The sequence below is a fragment of the Prionailurus viverrinus genome, chromosome C2 (genome assembly GCF_022837055.1).
Source record: "Prionailurus viverrinus isolate Anna chromosome C2, UM_Priviv_1.0, whole genome shotgun sequence".
NCBI lineage: Eukaryota > Metazoa > Chordata > Mammalia > Carnivora > Felidae > Prionailurus > Prionailurus viverrinus.
Genome location: NC_062569.1, coordinates 130,532,668 through 130,551,564, shown reverse-complemented (window position 1 = coordinate 130,551,564; position 18,897 = coordinate 130,532,668). Strand labels below are relative to the sequence as shown.

Here is an 18,897-nt window from a genome sequence, read left to right as displayed (position 1 = left end):
GAGTCTTCTTTAGCATATAGATCCCATTAAGAACCTTCCTCTTGATTTTGTCTCCCCAACTCCATAGCATATAACCAGTCATTCTTCACAACCCCAGTGCAGCTCTTTCTGCCCACTCATCCTGTCCCAGTGCTGTAATAAAATTACCTTTTTGCACCACAGACGTCTTCAAGAATTCTTTCTTTGCTGTCACCTCCAAACCCCCTTCACTCCAAAACCCCATCAGTAGCTGCAGAAATAATGATTACTCCAAGAGGCGGCATGGAGAAAGGCTGAGTATCAGTCTCAGCAGAGGAGGTTAGGGAAGGCTTGGTGGATAACAGAGATGATTAAATTGGTTCTTGATGAAGGAGCTAAGGTGATGGTGGCTGAGGAGGCAGTGGTGGCAGTGGTGGTGGTGGTGGCTCTGGAAGCCCTGCTCTGGGTCCTGGCTTCAGTCCCAGTCTCACCATGGTGATGATCCCTGAGTGGCTGGTGCTCCTGGCCACCCTTCAGGCCACAGCCTTGGGCTACTTCATCGGCATTGATGTGCATGCAGAGGACTGCGGGTCGCCTCAGGCATCAACATGGGCCTCATCTTCCAGGTGGCCAAGGGTGGCTTCCTGGACATAGATGTGGAAATTACAGGGCCTGACAATAAAAGAGTTTATAAAGGAGACAGATTGATCAGTGGGAAATACATATTGGCTGCTCATATGGATGGAACATATTAAGTTTTGTTTTAGGGACAGGATGTCTACCATGACTCCAAAGAATGATGTTCACCACTGATATTGGGGAAGTCCCCAAAGGACAATGGAAAGAGAAGCTCATGAGAACAAGCTAGAAGAAATGATTGATGAGTTGGCAGTGGCAATGACAAGTGTAAAGCACAAGCAGGAATGCATACAAGTTTGGAGAGAATACACAGAGTGATTAGTGGCAACACAAACAGCAGAGTGGCCCTTTGGTCCTTCTTTGATGCTCTTGTTCTAGTTGCCACGACACTGGGACAGATATACTACATGAAGAGAGTTTTGTGAAGTGTGGAAGATTGTTCAGAAAGCCTTTTTTTGATGATCTCAAAATCATAATTCACTGTTTACCAAATATCTAGGTCATAATAATGTCATTAGTTTCTATAATTTTACTTTTGGAACTGTATATTCACAGCTTATGTTTCTTTGTGATTAATAGATATCGGGGGCGGAGCGCCTGTGTGGCTCAGTTGGTTAAGCGTCTAACTCTTGATTTTGGCTCAGGTCATGATCTCACATTTTGTGAGACTGAGCCCCATATGGGGCTCTGTGCTGACAGTGTGGAGCCTGCTTGGGATTCTTTCTCCTCTTTTCTCTGGCTCTCCCCTGCTCTCTCAAAATAAATAAGCTAAAAAGGAGAAGGTATCGAGTGAAAACACCTTTTTAGGAAAGTTGTAGTGAAGATCTGACAATAGATTGGCATAATTTCTTATTTGAATTCTGCCTGCATTATACAGGTCTGTCAGAACTCAAACCCTGTAAGCGAAAGATAGGCATATAGTCCCGATTATATCTTCCTTTTGTTTTCACGATAAAATGGGATTTGTTTGGAATAGTATGTTACTGATAGTACTTTAACTCAAAGGACTGCATTCTTTGGATCCCTTACCCTGCAGTTCAAGTATTAAAGATTCATTCTGTTCAGTTCTTATGAGAAGCAACAGTCTGAATCTTGACATTTTGTACCCATCCTGTTGGCAGAGCTCTGACTGGAGTATGTTACCAGGTTGGTACTTTTATACTTGTCTCTCTTGCTTTTTCTTTAAAGATAAGTCTTAACCCAACTACACCCCCCCCCCCCCACACACACACACACACACACGAAATTGGTATTTTGAACCTTAGGACTCAATCACTTCCAATTAAATTGATGACACAACCAGCTAATAACCATTTTTCGGTTTCTGCCTAGCCTTGTAAGAAGTCTTTCCTAAAGCTAGTTCTCTCTATATTACAACCAACAGTACCTCTTTCCTTGCTGTGCGGGCACATCCATATTCTCTACTCTCAGCATGTAGGAAACACACATCATGAAATTGGGAAAATCTGGATTTCTGATGCCAAAGGTTTAAAGTCCCTTGAATGTAATTGCCATGATACACAGCCACTGTTTTATCAGTGGCAGTTTGGCTTTTGTTTAATTAGGGTACTGAATATCACTGTCAGTACTAGGATTTTGTTTTTGTTTCTCTTGGGCCTTTCTTTTTTGGCACATGTGAGCTTTGTCTTGTATAAAATGAAAAAAGTTCTCTTGGTCTCTGATGACAGGTTTAAAATAAAAGAAACATTTGGTAGTGGTGAGGGGATGATCCAGAATTATATTGTGACTGAGGTATATTAGTTACTTGTACTTTTTTTTGGGGGGGGGGGTTCTTTATAAAGAGAAAACTAATGAGTTTTATATAATTAATTTGAATTTGTTACAGGTTTTCTTGTTCAGGACAAACAGCTTTTCAGTCTTGGGTAAAATTACTTACAACAGTTTAAGGTGACTATTTTACCTTAAGACAACTATTGCAATGCCAGTCTGTGTGTGTGTGTGTGTGTGTGTGTGTGTGTGTGTGTGTGTGAAAGCACTTCAACGTTTTTTATTTTTATTTTTGGGACAGAGAGAAACAGAGCATGAACGGGGGAGGGGCAGAGAGAGAGGGAGACACAGCATCGGAAACAGGCTCCAGGCTCCGAGCCATCAGCCCAGAGCCCGACGCGGGGCTCGAACTCACGGACCGTGAGATCGTGACCTGGCTGAAGTCGGACGCTTAACCGACTGCGCCACCCAGGCGCCCCAAAAGCACTTCAAAATTGAATTACAAGATGTAAGCTTGGGGGTGTCTGAGGGGCTCAGTTGGTTAAACATCTGACTTCAGCTCAGGTCATGATCTCTTGGTTCAGGAGTGTGAGCCCCGCATTGGGCTCTGTGCTGACAGCTCAGAGCCTGGAGCCTGCTTCAGATTCTGTATCTCCCTCTCTCTCTCTGCCTCTCCCCTGCTTGTTCTCATTCTCTCTCTCTCTCTCTCTCTCTCTCTCTCTCTCTCAAATATTAAAAAAAAGATGTAAACTTAAAATTCGTGTTATCTAATCTGCCCCAGTTCAACAAATAATCAATTCTTTTTAAAAACAAACAAATAAAATTGGTTCTTGATGGATGGTTAGGGATTAGTACATGCAAAGAGAGAAATATAGAAGAGTATGGTACAGTTGTAGAATGAGAGGCAGGAAGGAAGAACAGAGGTGATACAGGCAGGTGAGATTATATGAAGTTTTGTGTATCACAGAAAAGGATTTACTATAAATAGATCTACTTAAGATTCTCAGGTAAGAACAGGGCATGAACATACTTATATTTTCAAAAGGATGTATCTTTCATATCCTTTACTGAAAGAGTTGTTTCCTACCTTGGTGCTGGGGCCCTGGGCACACGGAGTAGGATAATAAAAGATGTTAGGTGAGGACGGCAAGCATCTCCAAGAAGATGGAGAAATTCAGCATAGCAATGCTTTGCATTTTGTCACAACTTTCTGGCAGGAGAGAAAGAAAAGTTTATGTGTTGTATAGATGTAGCCTTCTAATATGGCATCATTTTTTCATCCTTTTTCTAAATATGTTGAGACCCCCTTTGCAGCCCCATCAAAGTGAAAATCTAGAGGAAGTTCCGTAAGCAGGCTCAAATGGAGTGAGGGGCAAAATAAGAGAAACAATTGAGGATTACTGTAGATCATCCACTTAACAATTGCATGGGCTTTAGTTTAAAAAGCTTAATAGACTTTCTCTTCCGGCAATAGCAGAGATGTGAGGAAAACAGCAGGATGAGTTGATGTAAATAGTAGAGGTCAATCTGGCTGGTACCTGCTATTTGAGGGGCAGCTAGTAGAAGTGCTTTGCAAATCCATGCCTGCCAATCATATATATTCCAAGTGAGTTAGGTCCATCCTCGGTAGCTCTGAATTGCATCCTATCTCTGTCATTTGTTCTCCAGAATAAGGATTTTTTTGTTTGTTCCTTTTTTTTCTTTTTAAATAGACATCACGATAAAGGATCTTCAATGTTATTTTTATTTTCTCCTTTTTCCTAGGAAAACTCGCTGACTTACAACTGTATATATCTGCTTACATCCCCCTGTGGGCGAGGGGAAACAGGGTTAGAAATCTCCTCAATTTTCAAGTGAGTACAATTGAATATAAAAATTGAACATGTAAGTTATGCTGTGAATAAAAATAAATTATCTACTTATAATATTTATTAATCATACATATTATGTAAGGCATTTAGATTTCTTTGACATTTTTAGAAATTCTCACATTTCATGAAATAATTTAATCAAATGCATCACATGCATCTTTTTAGATCAATGTCTTTTTATCAGTTTAGACCCCTTTAGCATATATAACAGGGTTTCTAGGCCATATGTTTCATGTCTGTATACATTGTATGAATTACAGAACTTTTGAAATATATGTGTAATGTTGTCACAAAGAATTTCCTATTCCTTATTTAAGGGTTTAATCTCTCGACATGACAGTGAATCAAAATTTACTAAAAATACATCTATCCAGAGTTCCTTGCCCTGGAGTCAAAGCCATTACCAATCTCTTCTATATCCCACTGGAGTTAAACTTTTTATTTAACTAATCATTAAAGTTGTGTTTAATTGCAATTTTGATGTCACTCTATTAGGAATAATTATTGTCTTTGATAAATTAATTTTCCTCCCTCCTCTCACCCCCTTTTTTTTGGTAGCTTGACTCTGATGGGTCTCAAATTATCCTAATTTGGAGTAAAGTAGCCAGGACTTTATACACCCACATTTGCCAGTCTTTGGATACCGGCTGTCTCTGAGAAGGGTCTGTGAACTTGTTTAAGATGTTTTTATTCACCTGTGACATTTCCGCAAGGAGTCAGCTGTCAGCATCCGTAGGAGCTGGGAGAGTGGTGCTTTAGTGCTGAAGAAGGCATCTGGGTGTCAGAGCACAGCTTTGGTAAGCAGAGTCAGAGCGTGGGAACGGATGGTAGTCAGGTGTTCAGTTAACTGTCTGCCTCTCCTTTGCTATTTCTGCAGGACTCATTGAGGCCCACAAGTCCAACGTTGCTTCTTGCTCATGTCTGGAGTGCAAACATCCTCTCATGAGTCTGCCCATGGCCCCTTCTGCCTAAACACCATTGTAACTTTTTAAAAAACTTTTTCTGGGATCTTTACATCTCATGGGGTATTTCTAGGAAATAGCTTCTAGGTCTCCACTGCTGATCAAGGGATACTTCTCTTTTCCCCTCCTCTCAACCATGAGGACAGAATGTAGAGGTGCAGAGAGTGGATTTCTTCCTAATCTGGGGAAAATCTGTCTCCTTTCATATTTATACTGTGTTTCTCAATCATAAAAATATTTTTCTCCACCAGTTCCACGATTCTTCTAAATTTGCTCTAAGGCTTAAGTTTTTAGAAGTTATGAGTCAGAGAGAATTGTAGGTCACTTACTATTACTTTCCATAAAATGCTTTCTTTACATTCCTCTAAGTCAGTGAGCCCAGAATAACTTTGCTCCTAGAACTGGGAATAAGACCTAGAAAAAATACTGGAAGAAAACAAAATTAACATCACAAAACACCACAGTCACTATATTTGTAACTATAGGGTGTGATAAAATGAAAAGAAGGGAACAGTTTCAAGAGATATGGAGAGAAAATCCACTGAACGTCCGCAGAACGTTATAAACGCTTATCATGTTGTATTCAAATTGTCTACAGTGTTGTTTTGCCATTACAACTCAGTTTCTTAAGAGTAGGGATTAAATATTTTCATTAATACATTTCCAGCATCTAGGGAGTACTTAGCATATAATAAAATCCTGTGTGTCTTACTCAAATTTCAGGTGTCTCCAATGTTAGCTGTTTCTAGTCTGTTTCCCTAGGTCTCTACAGAAAAGCTAAGTACTTTCTCTTCTATATTTCCAGGTGTAGTATTTACACCTGTACTGTAGCATTTATGATTTTTCTTTGTAATTGCTTACATGACCTGTCTCCTGCATTAGACCAAGAGCTCTTCAAAGCCAGAAGATATGAACTATTTATCTTTCAACTAGTGATACTTACTGATTAACTGACTCTTCAATCTGGGGGTGACATTCATAGTTACAGTAACATAGATGAGTTTCTAAGTTCTATGATGTACGCCACTGACACCTCAGTGTGTAGCAAAATTAACTAATTTTTTAAAAGCAGAAAAGTGGGCCATATATATTGGAAATATATGTATTAATAAATTAGTTAAATAATGAGATGGGTTTAAATTTCAGTTCCCAGGAACATCTACCTAATCAGAACAATTCATTACCTAAAATTGCCATAAAAGCAAGATATTTTTTAACAAAATAAAATTTTTAACGAAAAAAAAACCACATTGAGGTTTTATATCTGTTTAATGCTATTATGAATTGTATTTTAGAGGGTATAAGGTCATTTTACCAGTAAAACATACAAGACGTTGTCACAAGAGGGCAGTCTTTTAACATGAATTGTTCCCCAATTTGCAGACAGTCCTTGAAATTTTAAGTTACTGAGATCCATACAACTAAATAATAAAACAATACAAAACATTCATGCAGATACTTTGCTTTATGCATGTTGCTTTTTTTCTTCATTACTGCTAACAAAAAATATTTTTTAATCTATAAAGAAAACAAAGGCTGAAATTGTCTCATGTAACAAAATGGGTTTACACAAGTTGTACTTTTAAACATTAAGTCAGTAGATCAATGGCTGTGTTGAGTGAACCAAAGTTTTATAAAACCAAAGGTGTCTAACCAAGCAAAGGCAAACTGGAAGTATCAAGACTGATACATTAGCCAAGGGCAAATTAATATCACTGGATTGTTTGTTTCTAGTTTTGAAACTTTTAAGTGCCTGAAGACACGATGCCATTGGATATATTGATAAAGAGTAAATTGCAAGGCGTCTTGGTGTATGCATGGTTTGGGTCTATAACACGGGTGAATGGTTACCTCCCCCAATGCCATGAGTCCTTTCCAGGAGTAGCACCAGGTGTTATAACCACCTGACCCCAACTTGCCCCACCTTTCTCCAATTTAGGTTTCTCTTCTTATTGAATCAGAAACTGTCCCAGCCAATTGTGGCTTCACAAGCCCTCCAGGTGATTCTGATTGAGGAGTATTCGCAGCTACTGGCAGAGAGCAGCAAAGAACCGAATTTCCCTGTATGGTTGAAAGACTGCATCTAATTTTTCAGCCTTAATACCTCTCTCCTATCCATAGCCTGGCCGTTTAGTTGCCCTCCCCTTCCCCTTTACTACCCCAACACACCAATATCTGTATACTATACTTGACTCTCTCTCTCTCCAGGACCAATCCTGATCTATGGCAGAGGGGTTAAAAGCCCTCATGTTTTGAAGTTGTATTTAAGCATCACCTCTGACAGTTGTAGAGTATTCCAGTTATAACTATGAGACAGAGGAACCTCTCTGTGACCCCATACTGGACACTGCTTTCAAAAAAGAGCAAGGTGCTTAGTCAAATTAATGGATTTCACGCAGTGGGTGGAGTGACAGGGGAGCTTCATAATTATTCTGTGGACTTGAGCTAAGAAATGTTTGTTCTACAGACCTGGCAGATCTGGAGAGGGCTTGTACTTGTGCCTGGGACAAAGTGGACACAGCAGTGATCTCCAGACTAATGAGTAAGTCTACCTCTGTGGTTAACATTTGGTGCTACTTCCAACCCAATGTAAGATCTCAACAATATCGAAAACCCCTGCCTGGTCCCTGGAATCTAGATGCAATTCTGAGAAGAGGATGGAGGAGAATCTGAACAGATAATTAAATTTTGCCACCTAGTGGCTTTGTACTTGACATCCATTTGATGGCAACTTACAGCAATTTTCAGCCTTGTAACTAGGAGGGAATAACTTTCTTATTTAAAAAAAATTTTTTTAAGTGTTTGTTTATTTTTGAGAGAGAAAGAGACAGAATGCGAGTGGGTTGGGGTAGAGAAGGAGGGAGACACAGAATCAGAAGCTTGCTCCAGGCTCTGAGCTGTCAGCACAGAGCCCGATGCGGGGCTCGAACTCACGAGCTGTGAGATCATGACCTGAGCTGAAGTCGGAGGCTCAACCAACTGAGTCACCCAGGCACCCTGGGAATAACTTTCTTAGTAAGAAGTAATCCTTTCTTTTATAAATTTATAAAATGATGGGAACATCACACACACCTATCAGGCCAGATGTAAACATGGAGCACAGTATGATCTTTCCCTCTGAAGATTAATAACATGTACACAGCTAATCTTCATGTGAGATGGAGTGGGATTTATTTAAATTAGTGAGCTTTTAAAAAATCGTTATTTTACATTCTGATAATAAAAATCATAGTAACTCATCAATTTTCAATCTAAAATAAAAGTTTAAAATATAAGTTACTAGGAAAATTAGATAGTATATCAGCAAAATATGTAAAATGGCACTGAAAACATTTTATCTCTATATAATAAGGCACTAAATCTAATCACTATAGGCCATTTTGGTCTCAAGCTAGAAAAAATATGATTCAATTGGAAGAGAAATACTAATGACAATATTTAAATATATATCTAATAATATAATATTGAATATATATATATATAATGTGTGATATGAACTTGGCTAGCTTTTCACATTATCCATATAATTCAAAGCCTTATGCATCATTAATCAGCATTTTATGCATTGAATGTAATTCAATAAATTTATAAGTGTGTGGCTTAAAGATTTTAGATGAGTAAACTCCAAAAGAAATACCTGTAAATTCAATATTTTTGAAACGTATAGATAGTAAGTTTTTGTTTGCTTGTTTTTTTGAGAGAGAAAGAGTGTTTTCACGTGTACCTGAGAGCACAGTGGGCGAGGTGCAGAGGGAAAAGGAAAATTTCAAACAGGCCTCAAGCCCAGCACAGAGCCTGACATAGGGTTTTTCCTGTGATTATGAGATTATGACCTGAGCCACCCAGGCACCCTGATACTAAGTTTTTAACACCAGAAGATTATTAACCTAAAAATTAAGCCATTTCTATGTGATGTGGTATATTCATTTCCTGTATATTAGCAGGTTTGGGCCTAAATGATAAAAGCAGTTAGGAATTCCATGGAATGATGTAGTTTCACTGTGGAGACTTGAAATTTCTTTTTGATGCTAGACTGAGTATACTTCTCTTTCTGTCTTTAAACAAACAAAATTATTTGAGTAATTTCAGCTATATTCCTGGATCTAGCATATAACTAAAAATAGAATCATTTATCAGTAAGTATTGGTTGAATAAATAGATATATTATACTTTCTAAGTAACTAAGTGGTCAAGTTTGTAGTCAAAACTGGCTGGTTTTGTATAGAAAAACATGGTTAGAGAAATTGAATGAGGTGGATGTGGTTGAACAAGACAGAGGTTTGTAAGTCTGACTGCATGGCGGAATCATTGAGGACTTTAAAACACAAAAATTTTTGAATATTACCTGAATATTACCCATTAAGATGCTGATTCAGTTCTTATGGATATTTTAAATTTTTCAAGAAAATCTACTGTGGTTTTGAGTGATGGAAAAAAGCAAATGGTATGACAATAAACATTCCAGATAATTTAGAGAATTTAATTAAATTCTGTGTTAAGAAAGTATATAATTTAAACAGTATTTTTTTCCTCTATATTCTTCATTTTGGAAACATTTCTCTTGATCTATTCAAGTTTATTGATATTTTCTTCTACCGTGTCTGGTAAGCCTATCTAGTAAAGTTTCCATATTGGATATTGTATTCATCTGTTCTAGAATTTATATTTCCTTATTTCTATAGCTTTTATTTCTTCCTTGAAATTCCCTATATATTCAAATGCATGGCCATCTATTTCTCTAATTCTTGAATACTTATACCAGCTAATTTAAAGTCCTTGCCTTCTAATCCCAAAATATAGGCCATCTCAGTGTGTCTCTCCATTGTCTACTTTTTTCCTGTGTGTTATATTTTCCTGTGACTTTTTATGTCTAGGTATTTTTAATCATATACTAGATATGGGGTTGATACATTGTAGAGACTCTGGGTTCTGTTATTTTTCTTTGAAGAGAGACTCTTTTCTAGTATTACTCATCTATCTATTCTCCAACACCAAACCTTCAAACCTCTGTAGTGTATAGTGGTTGAAATCTCTGCTCTGTTCTCGTCCTTCAGCCATTGCTTTCTGCTGGAATCTATGGAGTCCCCTCTATGCATGTGCAATTTAGGGGTCACTGATAGTCTGAATAGAGTTTATATTAATATTTCAGATCTTCACTACCTGTGACATTCTTTTCTGTGACTTTCACTTATGAGGGAGTCTCTCCAACTCCACTCAATCCCCCAGCTCTTGGCGTTTTTCAGCATGGAACTCCTTACTGTTACTCCTCACACTAGAACAGAATTGCTGCTTCATTTAGTCATCCAGTTCTTCAAGACTGTGGTGTAATCAGGTGTAAATCTGTATTAATGCAAACTTAACTAGTGCAGTTATCTTCCTTCCTTGGTCAAACACTTGATCATTGGTTGAATACTCTGATATTTCTGCCTATTTTCTATTTTTTTTTCCCTCAAAACATCAGGATTCTGTTTTTGTTGCTTTTTAAATGTTTTATTAGAGTTGATTAGAGTTGATAATTTTTCCTCTGCATTTGGGTTAGTCAGATATGAGCTACTACCACATCATTGTAATGTAAAATTTTAGTCCATCATCTTTTGAAAAACCTCTCTATATTTACGGAACTTTCCAAGTGGTGAATTCCCCTGTAAACTGAATCAAGGCTTAAATTCTTTACTTCCTTTGTAGGCAGATGTTCACATGAAACTTAAGCTCAGCTAATCATACACACTCGTACATTTGAAAGTGAGAAAAGTGGTAAAAGGCCCTGTTTGTTGATATCGTTTTAATTGATACAGGGAAGAGCAACAAGAACCAACTTTTGCCAGAGAATTCTATACTCAGTGATTGTTTTCCTGTTCTTCTGGGTACAGAATTAGAATTGGCATGGTGTTATTGCTTGATTCCGATAATATTCTGGTTTTGTCTTTTTTCTTTTTAATGTTAAATCACCTCTGTTTCTGGTCCTGCTATCTGTACAGTACATAATCACTCCTATACAATTTGATTCTAGCTTTTTGTTTCCCAGCATAAACTGGATTTTGGTGGACAGCATCCTCACTTTTGAATAAAAGAAAGAGTTTTGGTTAGCATTAGACAGAAATAACAAAAGGAGGAAAATAAGGAAATACATCATCTTAATAACGTTATATTAATGAAACATTGAAAAGTCAACAATATCTTTTTCAAAAAATAGAAAGTTTCTACTGTTTCTCATTATCTTCAATACAATATAATTAAATGTGATTTCTGCCTCATGAAGGATTTCCAGAAATATGCAATACTTAATAGCATCCAGATCATTAGGGGGGAAATGGATAGAAGATTGAAAGAGGTGAGCACTGTGCAGTAATCTAGATGGAACACAGTGTGTGCATGGAGCCTTAGTACTTTTTATCATGGCATTTATAAAATAAAAGTTAGGTTCCTGTGAACTTGCTAATTAATATGACTTTCATAGACATTTCATTAACCTAAACAGTTTAGGTTTCCTGTAGATAGACCACATGTATTCTCATCTTTAACCTTTCCATAATGTTTCCTAATTACAGATTCCATTGATTCTTAATGGCAATAGAACAGTAGTGGTTTAAAAAGTTATGTTCTAATTTTGTACACCAGTTTTTACACTAATATGTAAAGTGATTTTGCCTTTCATGTCCCCTCTAGAGCTAATTATGCATTCTAGGTTAACAAAAATTCCTGATCATGCTACTATTGGCTTAAACTTTACAATGAAATCATTATTTCCATTTATTACTAGCCTGCATTATGGTGATATGTGGCTAATGAGTTCTCAGAATGTTATCTGAGAGGTTAAAGAGTACCTCAAATAAATGCTAACATTAATTTATTTATCTGAAATTTTTTAAATTTTCTTTTTCACCTCAAAGGATACTAATGAGGTTAGAGTATGAGTACTCTCTGGTTAATAAAATTGAAAAAGTTAAATGAACTATATCAACTTTTTCCAAAACAGTGAAATTGTTTAATTTTTAAAGGCTGTCTTGTGTCTGTTTTATTCAAAATGGTCAGCTCCTTCACTTAGCTGGGTTTTGAAATTTGACAACCTTTTTTTAAACTTTTTTAAAAAGTATATTTATTTATTTATTTTGAGAGAAAAGAACACAAGTGGGGGAGGGGCAGAGAGAGAGAGAGAATCTTAAGGGCGGGGCTTGAACTCAGGAACAATGAGATCCTGACCTGAGCCAACAAGGAGAGTCAGATGCCTAACCAACTGAACCCCAAGCGACCTTTCTTTCTTCTGTTTAATATAGTTGCTGACCAGTCCAGGCCTCCAGCTTTACTGATATATATGAAATTATATAAAGAGTAATTAGACAAAGTAAAGCTGATGCCATTCTATAACAACCTTTGGGTGTATGTTATAAATCCTGCACAACTGAATCTTAATTGCTTCAGTTTATGAGTTGTGGAATACAAATGAACACTATATAGTAACAGCAGCATATAATTTAAATTTTTTGACGAAAATTCTTCTAAAAGTGCACATAAGTTAAGAGCATATGAAATCTATAAAAAGTTGTCCATAGGCGAATAGGCAAAGACACCTGTGAATAAAACAATGTTTGATATAGATGCTTTTTTTCTATATATAACATCTTTATGTTGAAGGGTTTCCAAAAATATGTAATGCTACAAGTCACTGATCATGAGTAACAGGCAAGACACAAAGGATGGAGTGTAGGTGAAAATGAGGAACAAATTAGAAACAGGCCTTTAAGTGGAATTGTTCGTATAAGAAAATTATCAGACGGGAGGTAATTTCAAAACGTGACTTTACCAGGTAGCATTTCTAAGTGTACCACATGAGATGATTGATCACCTATTTATGTAAATTATGTCATGAAACAAACAATAAAGGCTATATATTATGATCTTGAAAGTGGTTGATAGTGGATGAATTATTTATACTCATGTTAAAAGCAATAATCTTGATTTTTAAGGGGTGTAATGACCTCCTGAAACCATCCCCCAGTAGATTTTCTAGAGGTGTCTCCCTGGCAAAAGCTCAGCCAAAGAGCTAATCTCTATCAAAGTGTATGGAATATTTACTGTTTAATTTTCAGCAAGTTTCAAGTTCTGCTTGAAAGTTTATAAGATGATGCCTATCAGAATAAAATATTAAATGGTACAATTAATTGAATCCTACAAGTAAAAAGCTAGGTCACTATATTTTTCTTTCTTAATAATTGATCTTTATAGATCATTTTATTTACGTCCTTGTAAGTGGAATAACACTCTCAAGATCTTCTTGTAAGACCTATAGCCACCAATATAACTGCAGTTTATAACTAATTAGCCCACCTGCAGGGGGCTGGTTAAATTTAACCAGAAGTAACTTCCTAACTTGCATAGCCTTGAATAAAAAAATATATATATATCTACCAGGGGCGACTGGGTGGCTCTGTTGGTTAAACATCTGACTTCGGATCAGGTCATGATCTGACGGTTGTGAGTTCAAGTCCTGCTTAGGGTAGGTGAGCTGGTGAACTGGTGCCCCACTTTGGGTGAGCTCAAGACCTGCATTTGGTGAGCACAAGCTCTGCTTCAGGCTAACACGAGCCCTACTTAGGGTGAACCCTGCTTCTCTCTGTCTCTCTCTCTCTCTGCCACTCAGGGGATTTTCTCTCTCTCTGCCCCATGCTCACTTGTACCCTCTCTCTCTCTCTCAAAAAAAAAAAAAAATCTAATAGCATTTGTAAAAGAGTATAAGCTTAAAATAGTTTTCATTAAATTTTACAAAATATAAAATATAAATTTTGATCTTCTGCTTTGAAGTTTGATAGTGTGTGTTGTACAATGAACATGCCAACAGAGAACATTTGCTTATCAAGCAAGTGTATGCAAAAGCTTTGGGACAGGTCCAGCTCTAGGTAATGCTGTAAAGTATTGAATGCTTGTGTTCAGTATTTCTTTCTCTCTTCCTGACATAACCCACATATCAAAAGATACATGGAGCCTGGGCAGAGCCTCCCAAAATTGCTGGTGGGAAGTGTGCCACACATAAGCAAAGCTCAGTAGCCTGCCTCTCCCATGAGCATCTCAGGCAACAATTATAACACTGCTGGCCATTCTGTCTCCAACCACTCTTGCACTTAGCAAGCCCAAGGAACATACTTGGCTTAGATGTGTCTAGGTTACAAGATATGTTTATTTGTTACCAGGAAGTTAATTGTTCTCACTGTAGAATTCAGTAAATCAATTATTGATGTAGCAATAACCAAGAAATAAGCAGTCTTAACAACTCTACTTTATCAAGGGAAGTAAACGTTAGGATAAACCCCAAGTTAGATCGCTGGAACATATAATTATGCTTAAGGGCCCTTAAAGTCACAAGACCAGTTTTTAAATACAGTTGACTCTTGAATAGCATGGGTTGGAACTGCACAGGTCTATTTATATGCACATTTTTACAGTATAGACTGTAAATGTCTTTTCTCTTATGATTTGCTTAATAATATTTTCTTTAGTGTACTTTACTATAAGAATGCAGTGTGTAATATATACAACTTACAAAATATGTGTTTATTGACTCTTTATGTCACTGGCAAAGCTTCCAGTCAGCAGTAGGCTATTAGTAGTTAAGTTCTTGGGGAGTCAAAAGTTAAGAAGTGATTTTTCAGTTGTGTGGGTCCAGGGTCAATGCCTCTAACCCCTGCATTGTTTAAGGGTCAACTGTATTCAGGGTGCCTGGGTGGCCTAGTTGGTTGAGCGTCGGAATCCTGGTTTTAGCTCAGGTCATGAGCCTAGGGTCTTGGGATAGAGCCCTGTATTGGGCTCCATGCCTGCTTGGGATTCTTGCTCTCTCTCCCTCTGCCCTTCTCCCCAACTCGTGTGCGCACTCTCTCTCTCTATCAAAAAAAAAAAAAAGTCAGCTGTACTTATTGGTATTTCCTATACATTTAGCAGTCTTATCAGTGGAAGGTACAGCCCAGAAAATCAATAGATTTGGAATTATTGAAGAGACATAAATAGCACCAGCACTTTGAATGTATTCAGACTCAGATCAGGCAGGATTCTGGGTAACCCATTTATCCTGCACCAATATTTCATCAGTGCCTTTTCATCTATAGATTCTCTCTTTTTGATGTTGTCTAGATGGCTGTAGGTATGGATGCTCTTGATGTTGGTGGAAAATGGTGTCATACATCAGCAAGACTTAACTGCCCAGCATTTATATCACCTCACTGAGTGAGGTCTATTTTTTATTGTTGGCAATGGTAACATAATATAAAGCAGTAGTTGGAAAATTAATGTAAGATGCTTCTGGAACAACTGATTGATGAAATCGTATGTGAACAAGCAGAGACTCAATAAATCTGTTCAGGTCATTTGTAACCTGGGGAGATACTAAGTGAAATATCTGGAAGTTGTAACCGTGCAACTTTCCTTTAAGTGGTTCTTGCTGTAAATAAGACCTTGTTTCTGTTTGTGTTGGAGCTATAGTGTCCATTTCCCACGAAGTCCCTATAGCAATATCTCATAATGAAAGAATTAATAAATGACAGTATTGAAGTGCCCACCATGATTTCAATAAATGAAAAGTGTGTTTGCTAAATTCTGATCATCTGAAATGGGAAGTGACTTCCTTCCTGCTCACATGACTGTTCTCCTGAAGTGCTGCAGCTGCCAGAGAATGTGTATCCGATAAATCCTGGAATTCTCTATTGCTGCATAATGAAGATCACATGGTATCAAATGTGGCAAATGTTTACATTATAAAGACATGTATTTTCAGGGTGCCTGGCTGGATCAGTTGGTAGAGCATGTGACTCTTGATCTCAGGGTTGTGAGTTCAAGACACACGTTGAGTGTATAGCCTAATTAAAAAAAAAAAAGAGAGAGAAAAAAATGCATGTACTTTCTTGTTAATCTCCAAACAGAGCAGGCATTGGTCTGTCTTGAATGTTTCTGTAGTTATTATGGCCCAAAACATGGGTCATGATTTTCTGCCTATTTGTCATAGAAGACATGAGACTTGTTTTATTCAAGTGTAGTTGACACACCATCCTATATTAGTTGCAGGTGTACAATTTAGTAATTTGACAAGTTTATACACTATGCTGTGTTCACTACTAGTGTAATTACCATCTGTCCTGTTCCATCACTATTACAGTATCACTGACTATCTTTATACTGACTTTTATTCCCACGACTTATCCATTCCATTACTGGATGGCTGTATCTCCCTCTCCCCTCCACCTGTTTTGCCCAATCCCACATTCCCTTTCCCTTCCGGAAACCATCAATTAGTTCTCTGTATTTATAGGTCTGATTCTGCTTTTTGTTCTTTTTTTTTTTTAATTCCACTTATGAATGAAATCATATGGTATTTGTTCTTTTTAATATGTGATGTGAAATGTAAGTGCCATTTATGAGTCTACCTTCTAGCCATTTTAATTGTCAAATTACATGTGGTCAAGAAACATAGTTTAAGGCCTTCACTGACAACGGTATGTAGATATAGATAGATTGGGAAGGATTTTGACCTTTCTCTTAGATCTCTGGGTTGGAGAGCTGGGAATATGTATTTCTTTTGCATGTCCTTCCAAATTATCCTTATGTAGACTCTCCATGGGTTTTCATTTGGGAACCACTGGTGAAGGAGATCATTAGAATTGTTATTCTCAGGAGGATTCCTCTATATATGCAATGGTAACTTTCCCAGAGCAATGTTCTGCTTTTGAAATTCTAAATTTTTAATAATGACTGATAAGTATACCCCCATAAAATAACAAAGTTTGACTCAGGTGAGCTGTGTTTTATGCTAAAGTTGTACCGACTCTGAATCCCCATCCATTCTTCTTATGGTCTTCTGTTTTCTAAGTTTTAGGATAAGATTAAAGCCACTCCCATATTATTTAGTCATGAAACAGAATGATTAAAGCCAACTATCCATTTATTAGAAATGCACACTCCAAACTCAGCATCTAAGATGTGAGAACCTTTGAAAAGGCATCAGTTTAATCTTTATAGCATTTAAAACTACATTTTCACTCATACTATTGGTGTTAATAATATTTAATTAAATTTTGTGTTGACAATGATAACAGAAAATACTGTATATACAATGAGGGACAACTGAGGCACCCTTAGTAAACCTATAACTCAGTGGAATTAGCAGAAATACCTGGGTATGATAGCAAGAAACATGCCAGCCAGAAGCGTTGAGCAGTTTTTTAGGCAGAAAAATATGTTAATCCAGGAAGTAAAATGAGTATTGGTCAGTTAAAATATCAAGTATTTGATTATAAATTTTGCTTAGGTTTCCACTGAGAAGGAAATATAACACTATAATAATTTTCTCTTTATCTCTCTGGCTATTTTTAATATTTCGTGAAAGCTATCAGCAGTCACTGGGTTATCCAAGGACTATAGGCCATACTCAATTTATTATTTCCTCTACCCTAATGCACGCTTATTCTACATAACCGATCTCTTCCAACTCCTTAGCCTACCCCTTTTTTCCATCTCCACTAATGATTCTTAATTTAGAATCTCATGTTATTGGAAGTTTTGCCTTTTTTTCTAAACATCTTCCACACTGCTGTAAGAGTGCTCTAAGACACATGACTAAGCATGTCACACTTATACACCAAGTCTATGTCTTCCTGTCAGCCATAAGGAAGAAGTCCAAAAAGCTTAGCACATTATATAGATCCTATTGTGATACAATTTAATTTCCTCTGTAGCCTTCTTTCCTGCTTTTCCTCTCATACTGTTTTCTCCAACCTTAATGAGCTAATGAACTTCCCTATATGCCCTCATGCCTTCTTTAATCTCTAAGCTCCCTTGGCCTGAAGAGATACCCAGCATACCCATATAATCCTCTAGTTTACTTTTATTTATTTCTACTATTTTTCATATTGGGGGGCACAGTGCGGTATAACCACTTTTAAAAAGTTTCCCCTGATATTCCCAGTCTGAATTAGGCACATGCACATGAACTTCTAGAGATTTACTGTTATGCATTTTACTTGTCAGTGCATTAGGCTGGAAACTAGCTCCTTGTAGGCAGGGGTTGAGATGTATTTATCCTTATTTCCATAATGCCTAGCATAGGACCTGTGGTCATATACAGATTATAGGACCATAATTCCTGAGAACATATACACATTTTAGGGACCCATAAAGGCCTGGGATAAGTGAAAATGAGAGCAATTGGAAGAGTCAGTGAAGTTGACATCTCTGTGCAGATGAAAAGCAAGAGTAGACGAGGTGATAGGGGATGTCTGAAACACTGGAGAAGTATAGTCAGAACATAAGAAATTGATCCTAGGTGCTTAGAGGTGAAGAAATTTGGGGAGAAATACTTGAAGCTATATCTTAGGGAATGGAATGGGTAACAGAGCCCAGTAACCAGATTCAGTGCTAGCAATAAACTCTGGGAACTGCATTGGGACAGAATTTGGGATTAAATGGAAGACTGAGTAAGAGGCTGATAGTCTGTGGAAGACAGACTTAAAAGATGCAGAGATACAGCTAGATGCCACAATCTTTAACGAAGATATTTTTGCACCAGGAATTAGGAGTAAGTTTGGAATGTGATACAAGATAAATTGATAGTCGTATTGTAATGTGATCTGAGGCTCATTAAACAGAGGTGTTGATAGCAACCTACACTTTGCTCACTGACAATACATTTTTCATGTCTTGAAAACTGCATTTGAAGACACAATCAATTTCACCCAGTAGCTGTGAGGGTCTACTCAGGTGTG

The 18,897-nt window shown here is 37.3% G+C and overlaps 1 pseudogene; it reads left to right on the top strand.

The window, feature by feature from the left end:
• Positions 1-450: 450 nt before the first annotated feature.
• LOC125174526 (transmembrane emp24 domain-containing protein 2-like) lies at positions 451-1,022 on the top strand (annotated as a pseudogene).
• Positions 1,023-18,897: the final 17,875 nt, after the last annotated feature.